The sequence below is a fragment of the Bombus affinis genome, chromosome 3 (assembly GCF_024516045.1).
Source record: "Bombus affinis isolate iyBomAffi1 chromosome 3, iyBomAffi1.2, whole genome shotgun sequence".
NCBI lineage: Eukaryota > Metazoa > Arthropoda > Insecta > Hymenoptera > Apidae > Bombus > Bombus affinis.
The window spans coordinates 12,073,101-12,100,136 of NC_066346.1; the positions used below are offsets into that span (position 1 = coordinate 12,073,101).

General features: G+C 37.9%; 1 protein-coding gene and 3 non-coding genes across 4 annotated transcripts in view; 1 reads left to right on the forward strand and 3 right to left on the reverse strand.

Annotated features, from left to right (window-relative positions):
• LOC126914738 (mannosyl-oligosaccharide alpha-1,2-mannosidase IA-like) overlaps window positions 1–27,036 on the reverse strand; it is a 588,982-nt gene that overhangs the window by 392,112 nt on the left and 169,834 nt on the right. The gene's annotated exons all lie outside the window — the stretch shown is intronic.
• Trnas-aga (transfer RNA serine (anticodon AGA)) lies at window positions 2,248–2,329 on the forward strand. The gene has a single exon. It is a non-coding gene; the product is annotated as a tRNA-Ser (tRNA).
• On the reverse strand, window positions 2,700–2,915 carry LOC126915004 (small nucleolar RNA U3). The gene has a single exon (XR_007709987.1). It is a non-coding gene; the product is annotated as a small nucleolar RNA U3 (small nucleolar RNA).
• LOC126915005 (small nucleolar RNA U3) lies at window positions 7,167–7,382 on the reverse strand. Its single transcript, XR_007709988.1, has one exon. It is a non-coding gene; the product is annotated as a small nucleolar RNA U3 (small nucleolar RNA).

The window sequence follows — 27,036 nt, forward strand, 5'->3', positions numbered from 1 at the left end:
ATCACGTGGAAGATTTTAATTCTAGTTTCTTAATACCTACTATAAATACGTTTGTATCGATAACTACGATGGCTTTCTTTGGAAATTTCGTTGTTTCTATATTTGCAAAATAAAAATTTCTAACTAAAAGATATACCTGACATAAAATGCCATACATACTACCTTACATATTTACCCTAGAATCATAGCCCTTTTTGTTATAAAGCTTTCGATTACCTTTTATTTGTAAGTTTTACAACGTGTTTATTCAGGAATATTTTGAAGAAGATTCCTCAAATACATATCAGCTCAATCGCAACCTCCATACGATTGAAACACGTGATTTACATTCCTCTGGGATTATTTCACTAATAAAATCGTGCACAAACACGAAACTACCCCATGTTTCCAGCGATCCATCACCTCCGTTTCCAAATTCCAGCGCAACAATTCAACATTCAAAAATCCTCTGTTTCAAATATAATCCACAACATGGACCGATTTCATCTGGATACGAGATTGTCGAACATTTATACCGCCCCTTCCCCCTGATGACAGGTGAGCCCGCGGGTTTATAACATGCTCAGTACGCGTTTCCTGTTTGCTATTAAATAAAGCCTTTAGCCTCGTCTGGACGAAACTAACGACGCGCGTTTACCGTGTAAATACCGCTGCCATTAGCCGCGTGAGCAGAAGAGGATACAGTCGAAGGCAAAAATAAGTAGACAAGCAGTGGAAGTATGTAGGTATCAACGAAGTTTAATCGAATTAGTACTAACGTTATATACTTCAGTTTTATTTATTGTAGTCTTTAGTTAGAGGGCAAAAGAGTACAAGTCAAATTTTGAATGAAACTGCATAAGTGGATAAGTGTATGCTAATACATTCCTGTCTTTTGCTAACAGTTCTAATAGTACAAGTCAACTTCAATTCTTTCCCGTCTTTTTACCTGAGATTCTAATACTATACACTGGCGTGCAAAATTTTGCGGCTAGTTAGATTTTCACTTTATGTTTGTAATGAAATATTTCAAAGAATTTTAAGTAACATTATGCAACTATGTAACAATGTTTCCGTCAATCATATTATTCTCTTTTACTTATTATACTCTCATATCTAATATTACTCAACATTTTTTAAATATTGCTTTTCGGATATAAAGCTAAACGCTAGTTTAACCGGAAATTCTTGCACACCACTGTATGTCGAAAATATGATACAGTACGATATAGTTGCGCTTTGAATACTACAAGTGCTTCTCTGCAAAACTAATAATTCTCACTTATGTATGTTTTTGTCTCCACCCAGTAAAAGATATATCCTTGTAGTACGTAAAAATTATGTAATAAATAATTGAAATTAATACTTACATTTTTGTGTGAGTAAGGCGTATTTAATGAAACTTCATTGATTTTCCTATTTTCCACTATCTGTGCACTTATTTTTGTGCCCGATTGTATTAGCAAGTTAAGAGGTAAATTTATACAATCGCGGCGTTGAAACACACTGCATCATCGACGCTACTTTCGTTAATCAGCCAATCACCCCCTGTTGGTGATTATACGATGATTCACTACGCTGTTTTTAACCATCGATGTCCAGACTGATTCGTCCAATTTTGTCCGGCTTTGTATTTTATTCGCGTGTAAGTTCGATCGAAACGATACCATTGTCACGGCTGCTGTGTTTGACCGATTTCACGTTGATAAAACACCAGTCCCCCTGTGTGACCCCATGAGCTTGTTAATCAGTTGCTTTGACTTCTTTATTGCTTGTATTTCAGGGTATTACCGCTCCCAGGATCGCGTGCAGCCGGAAATTGATTGGAATTGGCCAGCTTTGTAATACAGATTAGATCTGTTGTTAAACCGGGAACTCGGCGCGTGATTCTGTTGCTTGTTGTAATTAAGCTTTTTAATTTGTGTGTAATTGGCGGTGGGTCGATTTCAATAATTATGAGCAAGTTTTTAGTTAGTCAATTGTTATAACCGTGAGGTTGATTTTTGTAAAATTTCTAATTGTGCTATTATATTAATAGAGACAAGTTCACATTTTTAAATCTTTTTCAAGAGAACGACACACTGCAAGTAGATTTTAATTGCACGGATAAACGATATTTTTTATTAACTTATTGATTGACGACACGTGAGAAATTAATTTGTAAAAAGTCAATTAAATTATTTTTTAAAAATTGTATTAACATTTGGTTATTTTTTAAAAGTACAATATGCAATCCACGTTCATTCACAAGAAAAAGTAACGTAACCGGCAGTCGTGGCCGAGTGGTTAAGGCGTCTGACTAGAAATCAGATTCCCTCTGGGAGCGTAGGTTCGAGTCCTACCGACTGCGAAAAATGTTGCAACTCATTTTTTATTATTTTTTTCATGTTTAAACATTTATAATAATTTTTTATATCAATATATGACTTTTCATTCATTATCTGTTAACATTACTGTACTTACACATACCTTGTCTTATGTCGTGCATAATACGATTTGATAGTTAGATATATCATGGATTTATTTATATAAAATGTAATATAGTATTATAATTTTGGCCTGATAAATGATATACAAATATGAAATATGTACAAAACTTTTAATTTATTGACATATAAATTAAAATATATTGTTTTTATTCTCTGATTTCTTCCCTTTCTAACACTTCAATTTCATATTCCATACTTATAATGACATTTATATTTGATAATTAAATATAAACCACTCAGAAAGCACCCTTCCCATCCCTCATGTACTGAGTACAAGAGGTGAACGATCATCGATGACTGAGAAGTAGAAACAAAGTCAACTTCTCGAGCCTTCCTCACGCTCAGGAAAAGGTGCCATGACTCGTCATCATGGCTATATCCACTCTACCTTGAGGCAGGTGTTGAAGCTAGATGTACTACAGTAATGATCCACTGAAGTACGATCTTAAATTTTACAGCCACGACGATGCCTATTTCTAACAGCCTGTGTACTTCTTCTACTGCGAGAACTCGTTTAACTACTTGGCCACCTATAGGACGATCTTGAACTAGTGTCAAATGATGTCATGCGTTATATAACTATAGAATGATATTGTAGTAAAATCATAGATAATATACAAGGTAATTGAATAGCATTTCTTAAATGGAACCATACATTCTTTTCTACACTATTCAGTACATTTTTTAATTCTCTATAAAAAAGTACTAAGATCATGGGCTGAAAAATGAATAGCTATCTTTCCTACTTTCAGAAATCATAGAAGATGATATAGAAGATTATATCGCTCCCGTTGTTAGCTTTTTTTCTTTCAATATATGTTGATTTCAAAACGCATAGTAACTCTTAACCCGCAATTGCAGACATAGGGATGAAAACATTGTGGCAAAGTTGCAGGAGTCGACGTGATTGCATTTTAATTAAAGGATTGAATCTGCCAGTAGCTACTAGGATCGGCCACTAGCTACGATTCAACAATTAATTAACAGTTGCAGCTCTTGTCGCTGACAGTTGCCTAGGCAGAAAAAAAATTTCTACAGAAAGTTCCTGTTTCCATCATCCGCGTAACGTGCTCTCGAAACAACGAAAGTTCAACGATCGTATCCGGCTACTTTCCGTTGTATTCCACGCGTCGAACGAAATTGGAATAAACAATTCATCAGATACTCTGACACGATAGAATTTGTTGAAACTTCGGACGGAGAATTTCATTGAACTGCGTATAACGAATTCTCGTTCGGATTCAGATTTTATTGCGTCCTGGAAACGCAACTTTTAGTGTGTTGTACTTTAGAGTAAAAAAGGAAAGAGATCTGCCAAAGAAATTTCTTTGAAGATATTTTTTTTCTTGTTGGCTCAAGAACTATTCTATAGAAGCCGTTCTATTATTTGATAATTACTTTTCTGCCCTACATCATCTTTTTTAAATAGTTAGAATATACATACGTATAGTAATTCTTGAATATACCATAATTATTTACTACTACCACATTAGTATATAATAAAATATGAATCAATTAATTATTCCAGATTCTATAGTTCAAATACTAATTTCTCTTTTTTCTAATTTTTTCGCCTATATTTCCAGTCTAAAGCAGCTCTTACCCACAGATAACACCTAATTCAATTTTCACTTATCAGTTCTTTTTTCCTAATAATAAACACGTCAACACTTTTGTCAACGTTAATGTCACTTTCAATTAATATTACCACACAATTGCATATTATGTATACCCGTAGGTATCTTATTTTCACGATGTAATTCAAATTCTAGTTACTTATAAATTACTATATTGAGATTATAGAGATTCCTCGTGTTCTGCTATTAATGCTATTCGTATTATCTTTATCAAATAACCCAGCCGAATTTGCTCGACGCACGAAACACCAACGTTCAATTTACTCGTCTATCCATGACGGCAATGATAACAATGCTCGAGCGATCCGGTCACGGTGGCCCGGTTCTTTCGTCAGTGGCATTTGCATGACACAACGGCGAATTAACCGAACGCCAGAGCCAGTGGTCCAGCGAACAGTTCCGTCGCTGGTGTTTTCGCTGTTCGGAGTCGAAACGCGGGTGGACGCGTGGGCGTCGCTGAGTAACCCGCACGCACCAGTGGGTGGACACGTGTGCCGCTTGTTTGGCCGCGTGCAATGGCCCACGGCGACGTGCCAAGACGCCGGTAAACAATGCGAACATACATTACACTTACAAGCATCCACTATCCACCATTGTGTACGCACCCCTTGTTCCCATTGGCTTTCGGCTTTCTATCTTTTTGCTCTCTTTTTCGACTGTTTTTTGTTACTCTGCAACTCGTTTCACACCTTCTATTTGTCGTTTGTTTTGCAGTGTTTCGGCTGTTTGTTTGGTGAGGCTGGATTTTCATTATTTCGTAGGTGGTTCAGCTATCTGGGGACTTTTCTGACATTTTATAAAATGCAGGGTAGTATTTCTGTTTGGAAGACTGATGCGGATTTTCTTGGAACCTATTTGATTGGAGAGTAGATTTTTATATAGCAATAATTGGAGTGGTAATTGAGAAATTGGCAAAATGTAAAAGTGCAGCTATTTGATTTTGAAAATTGATGTAATAACTATAGTGTAGTAATTTGTAATTTAAATTGAAGTACATTTATAATTAAACCATATTTGTGATGTATTTGACATTAAATTTTAGGTATATTTGTAATTTGATTTTAAATATTTTCTAAATAAAAAGTGGAGCCATACACATGTACATACTGTAGGTACGTGTACAATTTCAGATCTTAATAAACTGAAATATTTTATTGATATCCAGACACGATACGTATATTTTAATTACTTTACAGTAAAATACATTCCACTAAATGGCATGCAATATTGAAACGTGTCAAAAAGTTGATCACGTGTTAATTAATCATTCAAGTTTCATCGTTGTTGTCTCGTTACATTCGAATTCAATAATATTCGCAGAGATAACCGCAATATCTATTAAACAAATAGACGTGTCGTTAATCAATTGGTGGTCGCAACCAATTATATTCATAGACGTTATGTCCTTTATTCTGGACCAGTTAAATCGATCCAATTTGCGATATGACATAATAATTAATTGTCATTTTGGTTATATTTGTTGTCCTGATTATTATTTGAAAAGCTACATCAGTCACAGAAACGAAAATCAGAAGACTTCTTAAAAGAAATTACTGTGCACTTTTTAGCGCAAAATTTTACAAGCTAGATGTCTTAGAAAATATATTTTTTAATAGATATAACTTATAAATTGACGTCAATTGCAATTTATTATAAAATTGTTTTCAAACCGGGAAAAGATATTCTAGCAAATTAAATTCAAGAAGTACAAAAATTCAGTGTGTAATTAGAAAAAAAAGATTGAATAAAATAAGCGATTAATTGAAAGGTGGAAAAATTATTTCTCCGGTTCTTCTCTTTTTTCCTATCATAAATCTAAAAATAACGATTAATTACTTATCCTTAATATAAAATACATCTTCTGTTATATTCTTTTTTGTTCAGACCTTTTACTTTTCTTTGAGATTTATTCACTAAAACTGTCACAGTTTCTTCTTTATTTAGTTTACATCCGTTTTACTCATTTGTTTTTCGGCGTTGTTTTATCAAGCCTTTGCTAACAGCAATGCTTGTTGAATCTTGCGTTTGTTTCTCCATCTTATTACAGGTTTCTGATTTTTGTGCTTCTTTCCAGTTCAATGTTACTATATTCGAACAGTCTTGTTTCTATTTGTCTTCTTTCGATTCCTTTCTACCATTTTATTTTTCTTTTTAGTCCTTTATCCATCCCTCCTTTTCGTATTTTTATTGTTAGCTTTTCAGCTTAACGTCTATAAGACTGGATTGCAATCAATTATCGAAACGAAGTTTATTCGATAAAATAATAAAAAATGAAAATTCCATGATTTCTACCTTATAAAATTTGAATAGGAAATAAGATTGTATAGTTATTTTATTATTATATTGTAAAATTAATATTCATTATTATTATTTATTGTATATTCATAAATTTATAACAGATTTTTTCGAGAAAAATATTTGAAGATCATTATTTTTTCTTCTTCTTTGATGGAAGTGATATCCTCATCCGAGCGGTTTACACGTTTTCTCTACTTTGCAACTAATTGGAAGGATGCTGGAAAGTTTGGCTAGCGGAAGTTCGCTGCTTCCACGGCGAGAAGTGTCCCAGCATTAATTAAAGAACTTTCTGTCTACCAGAGAACTGGTGTTTTATTTTTTAAATTTTCAACGGTACCCTGCATCCTCTTCATTTATTTCGCTCGAATAATTATTTACGATCATCTTAAAATTAGCTAATCATCGTTTCCATGATAGCTTCCGTGGAATCTCCTTTTTAAATTATACAACTTTTCATTCGTGCCGGCCAATTTTACTAATTCTTTCGTTCACTCCCAATATTACGTTTCAAAACTTACAATTTATTATAAATAATATCACACAGATTCCTTGTTTATAATTTCAATAGAGAAGAAGAGAAACATTTACCATATGTTTTCACCTCGAACTAATAAATTGTGAATTTTTTATCCGGATGAAAGAGAACTTTCCAAATTCTATAAGATTTGTAATTGACTTATTTTTAACCCTTTTTACTTGAACTTCAGTTCTCTCTCTTTCTCTCTCTTATAAAGTAATTTAAGTTTAATATTTTGATAACAAAACCACTCAGAAAGCACCCTTCCCATCCCTCATGTACTGAGTACAAGAGGTGAACGATCATCGATGACTGAGAAGTAGAAACAAAGTCAACTTCTCGAGCCTTCCTCACGCTCAGGAAAAGGTGCCATGACTCGTCATCATGGCTATATCCACTCTACCTTGAGGCAGGTGTTGAAGCTAGATGTACTACAGTAATGATCCACTGAAGTACGATCTTAAATTTTACAGCCACGACGATGCCTATTTCTAACAGCCTGTGTACTTCTTCTACTGCGAGAACTCGTTTAACTACTTGGCCACCTATAGGACGATCTTGAACTAGTGTCAAATGATAGTCCTATTAAAGCACTAGTAAATGATGTCAAATGTAATATATGTACTTAGATCAAATTAATTAGTGTGTACGTGTATATTATAATAAATACAATGGCGTGCCATATTTCTATTTCTGTGGCTACTGTAAGTACAATTAAAAGATGAAGAAAAGTATAAAAACATATTCAAACGTCTTTAAATTCCTGAGATCTGTTAGTTTAATAAGGTTATTAGCGAGACTTACTGGATTGAGGGAATCTTTAAAAAGAATGAAAAGGATTCGCCTTGTTCTCAAATCGTCAAAATGGAAACAAAAATAGAGAAACCACGAAGGAACAGAAGAATCCAGAATAAACAAAGAGCACGACAATACGTTGCTTCTAACAAACAATTTGGAACGTTTAATTGATTCGAACAACAAAATTGGTCTGAGTACCATGGCGGGACACGAAGATTTTGTCTGTGGCGCAATTACTCGTATCGCTAACGAGCGCGGGGCACGCAAACGGCTTCGCCCCTGGTAACCGACCCTTGGCGAGCCGATTTTCGTTCATTCGGATTAATTAAAAAACCACGGCACGAAGCATTATCCTATTGACGTTGTTTCATTACCAGGGCTGAAACGACGCGCGGCTTCGCCGGAGCCACGATCCCGCAAGATTGTATCGCGCATGATTTACTAACTTTTTGCGCAAAGATAATGGGCCCGGGGCCGAGAAGTGAACCGATAGCCAATTTCTTCCGCCGATATACTCGAACGATACAAGAACGAAGCGCGCGAGTGATGCGCGTACGCATGCGCGCAGCTTGCACGGTAATCTCGTTTTTATCGGGCTCTCTCGCAAAATCCTCCAATTAGCGCGCATAACATTAACGTAATTACAGTACCTACCGAGGCAACCGCAGCATCATCATATCGATAGGGTTAATACGCCCTCGAAAAACCGTCCAGGGGCCCCCTATTTTTTTCTCCTTCCACCAAATTATGCACCACGCCTGCCTTTTTCTCCTCCAACCCTGTTTTCTTCATCTTAGCCCTCGCGCGTCCTCGCGTTTTTCACCCTTTCAATTCTAAGACTAACGTCGTACAAGACGCAATATTTGACTCGTTGAGAAACAGTGTAACTCGGTCCCAAGAATTCATTTATTTTTATTTATTTTTGTGAAAACACAGATAAAGAAAAAAGAGATATTTGGGTGTTCATATACAAATACGGCGAAATTTAACGTCGAGCAATTGCACTGTGACACGTGCAGGTTTGTGAATTGGATTGAAACAAATTTTCTGAGATTGGAGACTTGAACATTTTATTGCAGGTAATGGAAGATCGATGTCCTTATTCACCGTGCTTATCAATGTGGCTTGGTGATTTTTGGATATATAATTGGGTTGGGGATTATATAATTTCTGAATTATGAAGTTTTCTGTTTTTTCCAATCGGGGCTTTTAAGTCAGAAGAGAGAAATGTATATTATATATGAGGAATGTATATAATAATATTTCTAAGAATTATTTTTATATGACTGTCATATTGAAAAAAATTTGTAGATACTTTCTTCATGGTGACATATGCTTATAGGATTTCCTAGTTCGTAATTATTTTGAAGATTCGTGTCGAATATATTATTTCAAACGCAATATGGAATACATATATAAGATATATGTATATACTGACGTATATGTCAATGGCACACGTTGTGTGTAGGTGACATGTGTTACAAACCACCACGGTATATGATCGTTTGGGGGTTAGGGGAGGAAAGGAAGTCAAACATAAAAATCGGCTTTCTGAAATATTAAAAAGATTATTTTAAACAAGAAGTGTTATTGGACAGTACGTTAAGAATAAATATAACAACTAGCTACAAAAAGTGTAATCTAAATGAACCTACGTATCTACCGTATTTCTAATCTCTTAGAAGATCTTCTTGCATCTTTCTTATCAATTTCTTTATTTATCGATCCATTATTAATTTCGCGATCACTTAAATTTCTACAAAAAACCACTTAACAAATTAAATTTAAAAGAGTATTATCTATTAATTTAAAGGAACATACCTATTTTTTGTTGAACAACAAAGTAAAATTACAAGTGAATCATCATACGGAGAAACACATTTGAAAGATTACGCGTATGTTACAGATAACATTGGTCTAAATGCTGCAAAACTCTCACGGATCTTAAGCTTCCTTTACGATTCTAAGGTCTCCGGATCTGCAGGGTAATAAATCCAAGGTGCATTAGGAAACTTGGTAAGAATACAAGGCGCGTTACACGTCGCTTGTAACAAGCTATACAATAGCTCCATGGTGGAAACTGGAAGCCAGCACCCGTATCGTTCTGGAGTGACAACCAGCTTAAGATGTAATAAGACTGCGATAACAAGCAGAGTTCCCGCACGGATCGTACTTGACAACACGGTTTTACAGTCATTCCGCTCTGGATAGCAGTTCGCTAGATTTGGATTTAATCCTTCGCCTCTCGCGATACGCACGCACAACCTGCAACATCTTCAAACAATGCTTGACGCGTTCTAGACTTAATTGAAACGTCTTCACGATGCTCAACGATTGACGAATGCCACTTTCTCAGGCTTGTACGATGTTATAACAGTTCGTTAAAATTGACTTGCGTTACTTGAATCATGTTTGAAAAGTCTTGCTGGTAATTATCGTTAGTCATTTTCTTGAATATAATTATGTACAGATTTACTGATCGTATAATTTATTATTGTTTTTAACTGACTTAGGATTTTTAGCACTTTCTTACTAGATTTGCGAAACTTACTAGAATTGCCGAGATTGCCATTTGTATTCTGAGCATTGATGTATCTTAGCTTCTGTGATAAATATAAAATGCGAGACTTCAAATCTATTTCGATTTCTTCTATAACTATATTTTGCGTGGTCTCAAAAAATTAGACGGCTTGCGAATTGTTTGAAATGCTTGTAATTCATTAATCTACATATATTTTGTAGACTAATATTCATAATCCATTAAACTTCGATATAATTTATAAAAATTAATATTTGATTGTAATTGTTTATTTATTGTTGTAATCTTTACTGACTATTGTCCCTGTTATCATTGTAATATAATAATCCGCGGATTTCGATACACAGTATATTTGTGATAGTAAGAAAGAATTGATAAATTCCTCACAACTTCTCAGTTTTCTTATTTCTCGATCCATCCTATTTTCCTTATTTCATAATCAACGTCTATAAAATTTTATATCACAATCAAATCGAAACACCTCGCCTCAGTTTCAATACCCATAACACGTAAAAAGGATAAATTTACCCCAAAACAACGAAATAAAACTACGCAACAGAAATTTGCATAAAAATTCACAAAATATGTATATCTAACCTTTAAAAATACGATAGCTATAGGAAAGTAAAATATTTTGTAAGTAGTACTATTCACAGAAACATGAAGAAAACAGTGAAACCGAAAATCATACAACAAAATCTTAAAAGGACTAGTAGAGTTAAAACATCGAAACGTCATAAGTATACATGATATTTATGCAAATTCATAATTTTATTAAGGCAAATAAAGGAATAGAATGCAACCAGATATTCGTTTTACCTATTACATATTTTAACTGGTGCTGATAACATCTTAATGATATATATATTTTTATTTATTTTTATTTTTATTTATTTATTTTATTCATTCACTTATGTATTTTATATATTTTCGCGTGTTACGTGCATTCTGTATCTTTCTCACATTTTCCCCCATAAATACATAAAAATCCGCAGTCACAAGAAAACAACAAAATATGTAACAAGTATAGCACATCCAGGAAGAAAAGCTCGTCACGGAGGAATATTACTATGCACGCAAAGTTTCCACACGGTGTAATTAACTCAACAAAGTCTGCGTCCACCTTGGTAAGTTTCTGAAGAGGTGGTTTACAACTGTCGTTGTCCACGTGCTCTGCCTCCGTGTATCAGAAGGGTTGGAAGCAGTCCGCACATAAATTCAGCTGGACTAGAGCCGCAGATGCGAGTCGTCGTCGTCGTCGTGACTTGGCCCGCGACCAAAGCTGATCGCGTTACGAAGTAGCCTGGTCAGAGTAATGGAGGCGCCTTCTCCAGGGTTTCATTATTTTTGAGAAACCGGCGGTCATCAGACGGCAACTTCGGGCAAAGAATTCTTAAAGATCTTCATCGTCAAATCTTTATTTTTCCATTTTTCTTTCCTTCTTCTTGTTTTTCGATTACATTCTTGAAATCATGAAGATCTTCCTCGTTTATGTTCTAGAAGACGGGAACAACTTTCCGAGGAAAATGAACGTTTTAGTTACATAAAAGAAGTTGCTCGAGGTCTTTTATGGTTTACGTAAACGTTATATCTGACGAAGTAGAGTATAACGTAAGGAGGTATACACAGTTATGCGCGAAAGTTTATGTGCGCTTTATAAAAATGAACATCTTTATTTAAATAAAGTGAACCAAGATTTTGTATGATTTGCGTGAACTTTGTGTATCTGATGAAATAGGTACATACAATCGTCTCGAAAGATCTATAAACATTTTATAGATATCTATAGCATCATATAATAATTATTTTATGTACATCGACCAAATGATCAAATTACGTCAATTCTTATCAGACAGATTCGTAACATTATCAAGTAAATCTTTGAGAAACTATGCCAATTTGACTAGAAGACAAATTCATTTTCCTCCCTCTCTCTTCGCACGAAAAGACTCGAAAAGACCATTTGACAAATACGTAACATTATTTGATAAAATGATTATATTATTTCAATTTTTACAAGACACTGATTCGATAAATAATACCAAGTAATATTTGAAGCACTACGACTCTATGACAAACTCGTTCCCATTGCTCGCCCTTGACACGAGCAGACACAAAAGAATCGGGGCACGATACGAAAGCATCTTTCATGGGTCGTCTCTCTGTCGATGTTCGCCTGGCCGAATACGGGGAAAACATCGGCTCGTTATTTATTACCGAGAACTAAAATATGACACGGATCCCCTCACTGCCTCTCAAACCCCCCCTAGCTCGTTTTCACTTAGTAGAACGCTATCGACATGAATAATCACGAGGGCATAAGTATTCGCGAAAGTTCAATTTCCTGTCACGCCGGCCGGTGATTTATCGCTTGACGCCTGTATACACGCGTGGATATTATTTACCGCCCTCTCGATACTCTCTCTTTACGCCCCCGTCTCCCTCGCCTCATTTCTGCCTTCCAACGATCTCGCGCGTTCGTGGAAACGCTCCTACCGCCGTGAGAAATAACCAACGAGCACATTTGTTATTCATGAGGAACCGTTCGAACCAATCCCTTAACACCCGTTCTACAGATTTCTGTCCAGCTTCTGAACACAACCAGTATCGTGCAGATCTATGTATGGATTTTTATATAAGTACTGCTTATGAATGGGAAATTGGTTACTTGGTTGGAAGGGATACGTTGCATTGGTTTGCAGAGTGTACGAATTTTCATTGTGGTATTTTTGAAACGACGGAAGGGTAGGAAATTTCGACAGGAAAATGAAACAGCGTTTAGAATTAGTTAAAACTGTAAAAGCGTAATGCGAATACAATAGAATGTAATGGAACGCGACTCAATGAATGGCAAATGATGCCACAGATACGTATCATACACGTAATTCTCGCATATTCTGACATATATTCTTTTTTAAAGGTACACGATCATCATTTATATTAATCCTTTATATCTCGGTAGATATTATAAAAATGTACGGTTTTCAATTATTTCGTTTTACCATTCGATTTAACTTTTGTATCTTTCGTGTATGCTTTTTACGAATAAAATAGCGAGGTTGGGATGGTAAGAAGCAAATCTGAAATATGTAGTTATTAATTGATAATTGGTAATCCAGATCCGCTATCTAAAGATTGATAACGAAGTACTTGATATTCACAATTATTTTAATTTCTACTTGCAACGTAATCGTCGAAAACTTTGATCAACCTCAAATTGAAAAAGAAAAAAACAGCAACTCAACCTAAAAGACGCGATCTCGAAACATCCGGCGAAGAATTCAGATCAATCACTTGAGCGGCGAACCGGGGGAGGTAGGCAACTCGAAAAAGGAAAACGGCGGCGCGTTGGCTGAGGGGCGCAGCAATAAATATCCGCAGATCGGCTTTGGATGCTTTCGGTAGGCTTCGTGGCAGCGCCGTCGAAAAGGCAATCTCGTTGGAGTTCTTCGCTTGCCGATGCCATCTTTTGCGCGCACGGACTCGCGGTTACGCGCGTTCGACCAGCTCGACAAAAGAAGAGAGACGGAGAACGAGAAGCTGTTGTACACATCTGTTGAAGAGAGCGAAAGGGCAAACGTCGGGAGAAGGAAGAAGAGTGAAACGGTCGGGTGAGGAGAAGGGCCCGAAAGCGGGCGACCGGTCGTTCCATGGTTTTATCTAGTATCAAGAAGCGCCATCGACTTGGCCGGCAGGCAGCCGTTGTACGATCCCATCGCGGACGGCGCATTAAAAGCAAAAATAAAATTATTGGAAAGCGGCGGAATTCGGCGTCGGCCGGCTGCTCGTTCGATGGTTCCAAGCCGGTAGATATAAACGGCCACGTTCATCAAGCAGACCGACCTTCTGGCGCGCCTCTGCCTCTCGGTTGTCTTCTTGCACACGCAGAGCCGGATGGCCGGCTTCTGATAGTATTATGTGAAACCTGGATCCCTCTCTCTGCATGTGGACCGTGCCGGTTTCGGTTTTGTAAGGAGAATGCGTGTCTCGTGGGGGAGCGCCAAGTGAGAAAACTTCTGGCGAGGGTATTTTTTATGTTGATTCGAAGATATCGAGGGTGGGAATGCAGTAACAGTATAGTGCCTAGAAAAATATGAAACATTACTGCGTTATACCGGAAGCTTCGCAACCAACGAGTTAGACCATTTTTAGATTTTCAGCTTTCACGATGATTAATGCACGTTTGTATACCTGAAACTTCCATCCAAGTGAAGCGAGCTGGAACGTTCACGAAACGTTGGGGTAAAAGTGCAACTCATCGCACGATTATCTCCTAAAAAATGGAAAGCGTGACAAGCTAGATGCTTAGAGAATCTTGGACAGACCCAACTTTGGCAGACTCAGACCTATTCATCGTTTGTAGTTGGTATTACAATAGACCATGTGCCCAGACCCGATGACTCTAGCGCTGTGCGTGTCATTTTGCAGCGGACTCTAAGGAAGATTTCTCGAACGCCACTCTCGCGGAGGACCTTCAGGCTCGATGTCGAAACCAAACTTCGCCTACCCTCGTCAAACGATGGAACGCTTCTCGAATAAATTTTTTACTGACGAACTTGCGACGCGTTTTTGTCTACAAAGTCCATTTCATACGATTCTCTTTATCGTTTAACATTGCGTCCAATGCAATCCATCGGTTAGTTTAAGAAAATTCGCGCGAGGCGATGTTGCCATTCGTGCCATCATACGGACGAGGTAAAAAAAGAAGGAAAGAGAATAATTCACCTATATTTGCCTGCTATCAATATCTTGACACCCGTTAGGGAAGCTCGTCGTATTTGGTTTATAGAGTGCGCGCTGTTCGATCAGCAGTATTGGTATTCCGCGTGCGCCCCAAAGATTTCGAGGAAGCGGCGCGAGCGGTCGATTAGCTTGCCAGCCTTTCAGCAATGCGGTTTTATCTGCGTAACGATATCTCAAGGGAAGAAAAGGGAAAGAGAAAGAGGGTGAGGAGATGATGTTGGCCGCTGCAGGAGTGTTTCTGTCTCTTTTTCTCTTTCTTTTGCGGTGAATCTCGATGCGGATTACAACTACGTCGGTAGGTGAGACCTCGAGCTGTTCTTACAACGTCGCCCTCCTCCGCATTCCCAGCGTGAGTAAATAATTCCCAGCGCCACAGAGAAAACGTGGCTCCATTATGGTAAGGCTACGCTAGAGGGACGTGCACACACGACGCTGTTCAAGCTACTTCCTTTCACGTGGACTCGAGTTCGTCGATACTTTCGAGAACTAAACGTGGCTGTCCGTTCTCCAGTCTACGAGCTGGTTGCTGCTGCCGTTGCTGTTGCTGCTGGATTTCCTTTTGCTTGATTTGCATTTGTTTCGAGTTCCACCGATGTCTCCGCGCGGTTGGGAACTTATAGCTGAACAAGAATGTGTATATATAGGTGGTTTTGAAAGAAGGAGGTGGATTTAGAGGATCTTATTGGTTTGAAATTAGTTGAAACTCACAGGGATAAGACATCACACGCTACAATTTTTATTTCTCATGCGAGAGCAACTACGAATATTTGGAAACTTTCAAAATATTCTCATATAGAATTGTTAGGGGGATCGTTTTAGGATTTATGTCTTACGAATGGCACATATTACGTCATATGGTAAATTAATTAATTCGCGACTTTTTTCTGAAACGAAGTAAATACCGAAAAATCATAAATATATTTTATAGTTTAAAAATATAAAAAGTATACTATCGCATGTTTCATACCTATTCGACCTCGCAGAGGACTTCTTTAACATACTGAATGTTTTACGACGAGCTAGGGGCATTCGGAGGAGAAACGTCAGTTCCATTTTGACAAGGATACGGTTAGAATGACAGCGATGTTGTGACACAAATTGAACAGGTAGCATCCAAAGACAACTAGAACTTTTCCTCTGAAGTATAACATGCACGGTACAAGTAAGAAACTCGTTTGCAAATTCAGAAAATTAAAGTTTAAAAAGCCGGATGAGTGTTAAATAAACGACGAAACTCGTATTAAAAACGAGAGGAATGCGGTAGAAGTAAAAATTTAGGTTCGTAAAGAAAGCAACATAAAAATCAAACTAAAAAAGTTACCTGTTTCGATTTCGCCTTCTTATTGCTTGAAACCCTCAGTTTCAGGCTTTGTTCCCGAGGAAAATTCCCAGAAAAAAATTTCGTTTGTTCGCAATAACTTTACTCGTGCACGTTACAGATTCGTAAGTCATTCTGCGATGTAAGAAGGCAAGCAGCAACGCGTACAAAGAGAAAGAGAAGCCTTCTTTCTTGGAAGAATCAAAAGTAGGTGCTACAGAGAGGGTGGAGTTATGATGTTTTCTTTGCAAAACATCAAAAGTGCCCAGGGAAGCACAAAGCCAATTCCTCTTGTGTTACAGAAAGCCGACTGTTCAAAGAGCTAATTGAAATTAGACTTGAGCAGGTTAAAATGGACGCAATGAGAGCGTGTGCTAAAGGGTGTTTGGGAGAAAATCGAAAAACTCTACATTTAAGTCTTCGAGATATTAAAATTGCGTGGTATTAACTTTCTCTCCGAGGAATTAATTGCAGCAGCAAGGTACACTAGGATTTTTTAACGCTATTTACATACGGCGAACATAGAAAAAAGAGAGACACGACAAATAAAGTACGTTTTTGTTGATTTCACTCGTAAAAGGAATTTTCTCAAAAGAACTTCTTGCTCGATTATAAATTTTATCCAATAAATTAATTTCTAAACCATTCGTTTGCTATTCAATTATTAGTTTAATATTTCCACTCACGTAATAATATGCAATATTACAGTTTGATCTTATTAAAGTTCCAATATAATCATCCTAGATTCAAACCCTTAAAAACTTAGAAGATAATACTCTTCGTCGAAAGACGCTGAAGTATCCAAACCAATACACGTCATCGCAAGTCCTATCCAAGTTTCCTTAAGCCTCTAAAATCACCATCGAAGCATCTCTTCCAAATTCCCAAATCGAATCACCGAAATTACCCCCTCAAAACGAATATCCCCGCAGGCTACAGGAACTCCAACTACATGTATACAGAGAGGTTGGTAAGCTTCCGCGGAGTGGTTCACCTAGGTCTATTTTCATTCCCGTGACGACGATAATCCTGTAACTTTTTCCAGGAACACTTTTAAGGCGTGCACAACCCCTTAAGGCATCCACGTTCTCCGCTCGGTTATCTCGCGCGGCTATGTACGATATCGCGCGTTGCCTTCAGGAGAAAAGAGGTAAGAAGAAGGAGAAGAAGAAGAGGAAGAAGAAAGGCAGAACGACGACAACGACGGGTCCTTTTAAGAACGATCTTAACTCCGGCCAAGTGAAAGGGTCATCGTCAGATAGCGCTCGTTGCTCTTTGTCACCTGAAGGCTTCGCGATCGCTTGGCAACACGGCGATAATATTATTTCCTAGCAGGGATTCATCGTTGTCAACAAAGCGGAACCTCGCAAGCCGCAATACCAGGCTCGAGTCGTTATCGCGTCTAGTCGCCGTGTACCCGCTGGATTCGCGTAATTAGGTCCGTAATCGGTGTATTTTTCAACGTCGTTGATAAGTTTCGTCGGAGCCCACGCGGCTGTTTTAATACTTCCATCGTTACGCTTATAAGTTGTCCAGGATCTTTGCGATCAGTACATGTTCAGAATGGCACTAGGAAGTTGTTTCATTTTTTCTATGTCTATTCCTTTTTTGTAGTTGTAGATAGAGTGGTGTTTAGATTAGGCAACGTTTCAGATTGTACTGTGGGAATTTTTACGATAGGATTGAATAACAATTCTAACATGATTTTGCAGTGAAATTTCCGGAGGTTGTGGGTTTTCTTTGAAAAGAAATAGATTATTGCCAGGATCATAATACTGAAGATGTAATTAATAAAAACGCATCGTGTTATACTTTTCGCATTGCTTTATGGTCCATACGATTCGTCGTGTATATGATAAACAACAAAAGAAAGAAGATAGTTTAAGCCATCTCCTCGTTAAAAATGTAATTTACGCACATGACTTAAACAAATATATCGGAAATCACCAATGTTCGAAGTTGGAAAATAAAACCAACCAATCTTTTTCTCTATGTTAACCAGCTATCAGCTTAGTCAAGACTAATTCACTTAAAACGCCGGGAAAATCAATTGGGAAGGCTGTGGCGGCACTCGACAAGCCAAATACCATCATTTGACACTAACTAACGTCGGACGACGGCAGCGCAGCGGTTAGCGCCTTAACTACAACGAGATAAAAGCTACATACTATCTAAATTAAACAACCTAAGACACAACTACTCTTACGACAAAAGAGAAGACATAGAATTCCTAAAGTACCTGCTACACGAAATAAAATCACAACTAAAACAAGAATTCGCAAACTCTATAAATCAATACTGGACAAATAAAATAAAAAATATCTCCAAAAAAGACTCTGCTAGCATGTTCCCGCAAATAAATCAAATTTTCAGACCAAAGGAACAAAACTCCATCCCGCCCCTCAAACTGCCTCCAGAAAAAGCCTCCCTCATCCAAGAAGCAGGCATCGAGATACACAACACCAACAAAGACACAGAGGGCAACTTCATAATATCAAAAACAACGGAAAAACTAGACATTATCGGCACCCACTTCGCCAAAACTCACACACAAAACGAACACATGGGTCGAGAACAATTAAACATAATTATCATCGCCGAAACAAACATACTAAAAAATAAAATAAAACAAGACATAGCGCTAAACAAAACAGTCTGCACATTCTCAAACGAAAACACATCGGACGACCCCAAACAGCCCGACCCAGAAATAAACTACTTTACAAACTTCAATCAACTAAGTACAATCTTCTCCATGCTAAACAACAAAAAATCCGCCGGCTTCGATGGCATCCCTAACATCTCGCTCAAACGCCTACCAAACAAAATAAAATGGTACTACACAGTACTGTTTAATAACGCACTAAACAACACGTACTTCCCCAAAAAATGAAAAAAAGCCAAACTCATAGCCATTACAAAAAAAGATAAAGACGGCTCTTCACCTGCAAACCTACGACCCATAAGCTTCCTCCCCAACATAAGCAAAGTATACGAAATGATCATAAACAACCCCCTAGCAGCCTTCTGCTCAAAAAATAAGATAATCCCGGAAAACCAATTCGGCTTCCGCCACAAACACTCCACAATTCACGCAATAAACAAACTTACGTCGGATATCTGCTGGGCACTTAACGCAAATCAACGAGTAGCCGCCTGCCTAATAGACATCGAAAAAGCCTTCGACACCGTCTGGATCACAAGGCTCATTTATAAAATGATTAAAAAGAACTTCCCCGAATACCTAATCAAAATAGTATGGGACATGATAACAAACAAAACTTTCATAATGACCGACGGCTCGCACACTTCAAGCAAAGAATTCTCCATAGAGAACGGCCTGCAACAAGGAACAGTAAATTCCCCGCTACTCTTCAGCATCTACAATAACGACTTACTAAACCTCTTTAACCTCAACACATCCACACATAAACGCTCCATAGCCTTCGCGGATGACCTAATCATCTACGTGCCTAACAGGCCGCAAAACCAAAACGATAAGAACAGAACTGCAAGAACTCTTTAACAAAATCAGCGATTACTATCATACATGGAAACTAAAAATTAACGCAAGCAAATGCGAAACCATACTATTCAGACCCATGACAAGCAAAATCGGCCTAGCAGAAAGGGAACAAGTCAGGAAATTCCGCCTAAAAGAAAAAGCAAACGAAGAGAACCTCATACCACACAAAAATTGCGTAAAATACCTAGAAATAAACATAGATGAAAAACTAAATTACAAGCAACACATCGAAATCCAACTCTCCAAAGCCAGCAAAGCTTTTTGGAATACAAAAAGGCTGTTTTATTCCAGACTTCTCGATAGCAAAGTAAAAATCATGTGCTACCAATCGCTAATAAGACCCATTATAACCTACGGCTGTCCAATATGGTACAACATACCAGCGTCAATAATGGAAAAAATTCGCATATTTGAAAGAAAATGCATCAGAGCTTGCCTGAGCATTTACAGATCTGAACACAGCGGATACAGAAAATACGTAAAAAACAAAAAAATATACGACTTAGCCAACATCCACCGCATCGACTGTTACATCCTAAAACTAACGAGAAATCACTTCTCGCAAGCCGCGAAGATCAAAGAAAACAGCCTAATCTTCGGCTGCTTATACCCAAACGACGCATACTTTAAAAACACTCTGTTAACAGGCTACATCCCCCCCGAAGCCTTTCTATACCTAGACGAAAGAAACTATCTCCAAGACCAAAACAACATACCCATAAATTATCATATGCAAAGGAAAATAGGAATGAAATCTATTCAATACGAGGAAAACCTAGATGGCCGCACGGCAGACACTAGGTGGAGATACAACATGGCCCTCCCCTAAAAGGATACAGAAGACAAACACAGAAAAAACACAAAAAAATATTGGTGGATACGGAACCCATAACAAAAAACAACAAGATAAAGAACCACAAAACGGCAACGCCCACTGAATTAAGTGTAAATATGTAAATATGTAAATAGATAGACGAATACTATACTAATCCCACAGAACACCCCTCCCCTCCCCTCCCAGTCCATCCCCTCCCATCCCTCCCCTAATAGGCTAGCGAACTGTCCTGTTTTTGCGTCCAGGCTTTCAGGACATAAATTAAAACATCGCACATAAGCTCAGCGCAACAGCGGCTTAAATTTAACTAACTGTAATAGGCGTAAAAAAAAAAAAAAAGCGGTTAGCGCCTTAGGTTACAAACTTTTGGGATTCGGGTTCGAATCCCAGCGATCGGAATCCGATTTTTCTTCTACGCACCAAAAATGGAAGAAAAACAGGTACACCCCATCAGCGACAGCATCTACAGTTAGAGCTACAATTACTACGGACACGAGGCCCAGCAGCAACAACAATTCTTTCACGGACTACACTACACGTCAAGGCCAAAAATTTCCAGGCATAGTTGATAATTATTCAATCGAGTTTCACAGCAGGACTCGTTACAGTCTGTGGACGTTTAATGAAATTACAGAAGTACCGAGTCGAAACAGAGCCCAGCAGCCATCTGTCGTTAACTTTAATTTCGTTTTGCCGTTACCTAAGATCCAATTTATCATCGGTGGGAACAGAAGCCGAATGAATTAGAGAAACAGGTTTCCCATCTGGTCGGTTTTCATTCACATTTCTCGACGTTTCACGAGAGACGCTTTCAGAGCTCGTTTCCTTTTCGCGCTTGGAGTGAGGGCAGAAAGATTAATATTTTAGCTCCGGTAGTAGCTCGGGTATCCGGCCACGGAACGAGTTAAGTCTCATTTCCAATAAATCGAGAGCCAGTTATATCAAACGGCCCAGGGCAACGCCACCGGAAATATACAGCGGAAAATACGATCGGACAAGTTCAAGTTAAAAAAAACTCGGGGCTGCGTCGAGGGGAAGTTCTTTAACAGAAATTTCAACGTTATGTACGAACTTCAAAGGAGCTTCTTGGCTACTTTCCGCCTCCCTCCTTCTTTTCCTTTCCTTTCTCGTTTCATACTTCTGAGTTCTCCTTGTCTCTCTCTCTCTACCCCCCTCTTTCTCTCTGTTTCGACCTAGCTTTCCACGGAGCTACTTTGTTCATCGAGAAAAGTTTTCGGTATTATTTACCCAGAGCCAGTTCAATTTAGAAATACAAATTTACAGAGACTGCGCGGTTCTGATTGAGCCGAGTATTCCCTCGTGAGTTGCACGCGAATTTCACTCAGAGGATTCTTTCTGTTTTTCGTTCCTCGCGAAAGGAAAAAGATAATTCACTGCATACATGGCGATGATGATTATAAGGACGCGTCTAAGCGGGATGTTTCTCTGGGTAAATGGAATTACTCGAGTAACGAATTGCAGTTTTTCTTACGTATTGAAGCCACGCTCCTGCTCATATGTGCTAGGACTTAGCGAGGCAACGAAATATGGGCAATAGATTATAGGAATTACTCGATAGCATGAGAAACAACAAATAGATATAATTACACGTGACATGAGTGTCTCATTTAGTCCTACCATGTCTTTTGAGTTATTCCTAGCCCAATTGTAATTTTTTATCCTTATGAAAATTTTTAAACGTGAGGTATGAAAGGATTATAACTAATATACATAGTTTCTTGTTTATATTTTATGCCATGAGATTTCCTCAAAACGTTAAAAGTCTCTTCATTCGTTGAAACAAGGACAATATGAAGGTACAAAAACCATTACCTTTCATGACCATGACTGTGACTTTAAGAACCGTGATTTTAAGATCATCGTAAAGATCAAACAACATAATCCATCCCCATTGACATCCCGTAACATAACATTTTCCCTTGTTTCACATTTTACGAGGCACTTAATCGAGCCCAGAGCAGTACATTCGTCCAATTTTAATTTGGCTCCATAATTTTGTTGCGATCAAGCCGCTGGAGGCTGCAATAAAATATTGAGACGTAAAGTACTGGTTGAAACGGCGGGGAAACATTTCTTTGCCGGGACATTAGCACCGTACGGCGCAACTCATCGACCGCCAGCATTAATTACATCGTTTATCATTCTCGTTAAAGGTAGCAGTCGATGTGCACGCGTGATGATGAACGCTTCTTTTTCTTTTTTCTCCTTTTCCCTTCTCTCTCTCTTCGAAAAATCAATCTGCACGTACGCCGGAAGGAATTAATCTTCCTCCGTGGTACCGCAGCTCTCGCAATAATCGTCCCGTGATATATATTTCACCATTAAAGCTGCATTCGGCCAGATTTTTTAATTCATCAGCTGCATTACCAATTCATATTTTAAGAAGAGCCTCCGCCCCAGACCGAGAGATATGCCTGGCCATACGTTATCCCGACACATTATTCCATCGTTAATGAACCAACGTTTTCACGCTTTAACGACACTCCATAAATTAATGCGCTCGCACGTCACGCTCCAGACGCCGCCGCTCGAAATCCAACGACGTTGCAAAACGATCAAAATTTTCCATTCTTTCCACGCCAGTTAAACGCGTTCAGTATTACGTTTTATTCTCTTGAAATGGTAGATGAGTAGATTAACCGTCATGGTACATAATTTTCGGGCATTATTTCGAAATTTAGAAGAAACGATAGAAGCGTGATTTGTTCTATTTCTTTTGCCTTTGAGAGGGAATTAATGTAGTAAAGGCAGATTGAGCTGGATGAGATCTTTTCCAGTAAAATATCGGAGTATTTCTCATGGATGGTTATACGCTTTATCAATAATAGAATAATCGATTAGAGGTAGATGGAAGTTTCATGGCCATATATCGGGGTATTCTGAATAAACTCGAGATGGTTTTTTTATTTTGCGGTATACTTTATTAATAATAGAATAATTCATTACGGATGGATGAAAGTTTTATGCTAAAGTATTGAGTTATTCGCCACAAAACATTTATTTGATTCTTTTATTTGAAAAATAAATAGTGTACGATTGTATATTTTGAATTAAGAATCGATCTCTGAAATATTTCACTCGACAATAGTAACGATTTTAAGCGTCGTTTCATTTTCACAGCGAAAATTTCGATCTTACGAAAATTAGATAAGATACATCGTAATAGCACAACGATACGGATGCTTTAGGAAAACCGACAGAGTTAGACAGCAAGGGGTGCAATTGCGGTGGCACCATACCGCTTTCTGATTTCACCGGGGAAGAACGCTAATGGTCTGACGCGTGACCGGCTCAGGTGGCTGGCGTCGTGGCTTCGTGTAACTCGTATTTACATACCAGTATCCACACAGCACCCACATGAATAAATATGTCGGAGTCCAAGTGACTTAAGCAGTCTAAACATCGGGATACTCGGGAATACGTCGTCTCTGCCACCCAGATCGCGAATCCCGGATTCAGCTGTGCCGTCCAGGCTTCGTCGATCTCTATTTACTTGTGCGACGATCCTCCGTAACTACGAGGATTTTCCAGCTGCAGAAGAAACTTCTGCTAATTATGGATGCCACCGGGGTGTACTTCGAATAGTTAATTGGAGATGAAACTCCATGAAGTGGATGAAAAGTACACAGAAGTTTTCTTTCATTTCATATGTATTTGCTAACTCGTTAAATAAGAAAAGTGAGTTAATTAATCATCCTTTTTTACGCTATTTGGGATCCTTTGTCTTTTAATGCCTTGTTATAATAAGAAGATAGTTACGACAAAAAGATGCAAATAATTATTTAATTGGAACTACCGATAGTCACATTATGAAAAAAAAAGGAAAGAGATCTATCAACTACAACGTTAATGTCGTCATTTAGAAAGACTTTGGTTTAAGAGCCAGTCTAATTGATAAGTTAATACAATTGTCAGATAAATAAATTTGTCAATTTAATTTCTGAAGGATTACAAGAATGTAAATTAAGTTTTCGATGATATAATTCATTCATTTTATATCTCTGTAACATCTCTTTTATCCGAACTATCCAATATCGGTCAAATATATGGAACATATTTAGTCTCAAGAGGAATACACGAGAGGAATCTCTTCAACAATCAGCAATTCGAAACTTCTAAACTTACAACAATCCATCGATCACCCTAGCGATTCACTCTTACCCGCTCAATCACTGCCTTACATCAAGTTAACCACAAGCCAACAAACTTAATCTGTACCGAAACGATACCCATTTAGTCTAATCTCTGGCAAGTTGCAGGATCAAGCGATCTCGACCATTCGACGTTCATCCACGAGCCTCTCCTAATAATCCGGCCTCGATTCCAGAAGCTAGCCTTACCCAACCCAGCCGGATAAACTACCAGTAACAACAGTCTCCACGGCTTCGTCCGATCCCTGCTGGTCAAAGAGCAATTAGCGGTTCGTCGTTTCACCTGGCGCAGTTTCGCCAACTATCCTTGGATATTTCATCTTAATCACGTCGGGCCACGAGGGCCACGGTCATCAACACCTGGTGTACTTTACGAGCTAATCGGTTGCTGAGATCAGAGACGTTCTATGAATTTTAACAAACCCTCTGTGCGCAACCTGTCGTACCTTGGGATCGTTTAATACCGTTACCAGAGCGGAATGAACTCATCAGATATAGAGTGGACAATACAGCCAGAGAGAGCCTTGGGTAGCGATGGGGCTGATACCATACCTATTGAAAATACTCAAACAATTTGATAACAAAGCTAACAATGTTCAGTAACTGAGAGGTTAAGAAAATATTGCAGCTTTATAGAAATAGTTCGAGTAACGTTACTAACGAAATTGTTTTCTACTCTGTCAAATACACGTTTCATAGATATGGAGATCACCTTTCAGGACAATTCAGTTTCCGTATTATTGTACTGTGAATATTTATGAAATCGTTTAATGTATGGAAAAAATTGAATTCAAAGTTTTTTTCTATGGACTTTAATGCCTCACACCATGAAGGCTTCATTTTGCATATTCTAAATAAAAGAATGGTCCAATTCATGTAACGTGTTTGTAGACTTTGTAGCTCTTATGAATCCTAGAGTTCAACAAATTCTTGGAACAGAGCTGTTACTGTTTCTCTATTTATAGTTTCCTTTAAGGTAATTGGTGCATTAAAAAATTGATCAAACGAACTAGAAAATGTCATTAATTAGCTCCAAACGTTACCTTAAGTTCATATTTCCTATAACTTCCGTATGATTCCTTTCAAAAGTTTAAGTTCGTATAAAATAATCGCAGGAGTATTTCAATTATGGTCAATAACAAGATATCGATGTTTTTATTATAAAACCATTCTCTTCTTAACATTCAATACGACCAACACAATCGACGATCGACGATGACAGATGATATTGACCCATCAAATTCAAACTTCAGAAAACCTGATCTAATATCTACGTCCTTAATACGACATAGAATCGGAATCCATAAGTTGGCATCGATACGCATCGATACTGTCTCAGTCCCAACGCTAGTTCAGGGTGTCTCGATGAGATTTACAATCAATACGGTAAACGGCGCTGCCATAATATATTCCGAGAACCGGTTCTGCCCGTGTTACGTTCGTATACCATAACACCGGCGTGCCATGGGTGATAATACAGGGTATAAACGTATCCCTAATAGCTTTCAATTACCTGTAAAGTGTCCATTTTTCCTATGACTTACGGGCCACCGTTTTTCTTTGTCGTTAATACGGATTATCTACGAGGATCTACGATATGACATGGTTATGACTGGTTATTCACGTCGCTACCGATTTAATCAAATACTTGGATAAATATATTTTATGAGTGTTGCGATCTGGTTTGGCGATGTTATTCAAAGATAGTTTCGGAATTTTCGTAGGCGTCTGGTGAAAGGTGGATTGGATTGAGATATAGCGTTCTGTAGTTGACTTCGTGATATGGCGAGGTCGTTAAATCGATCAGCAGACGAAAGTTTATGTATGTATTATAGATAGTCGAGTGAATCGAATAACAGAAAACTGAGCAGACAAGAGCTTTTCAAAGTTAATCCCAAGCTGCGTTTCTTTACTTTTCGAAAGCTTTTTCTTGTATTTGAGGGTGTTTTTACCTTTTGAAAAATTCCTTTTTACATTTTGGTTAATTTTTACTTCGGGATGCCTCTTCTTGTATTTCGAGGTATTTTTCCTTTTGGGAGGATTTTTTCTTATGATGTCCCCTATTATCGTTGGAATTATTTTCTACGTTAATTTGTAATAATATGTGGCGGCACTCGACAAGCTAAATACCACCACTCGACAAGCTAAATACCACCATTCGACATTAACTAGTGTCGGACGACGG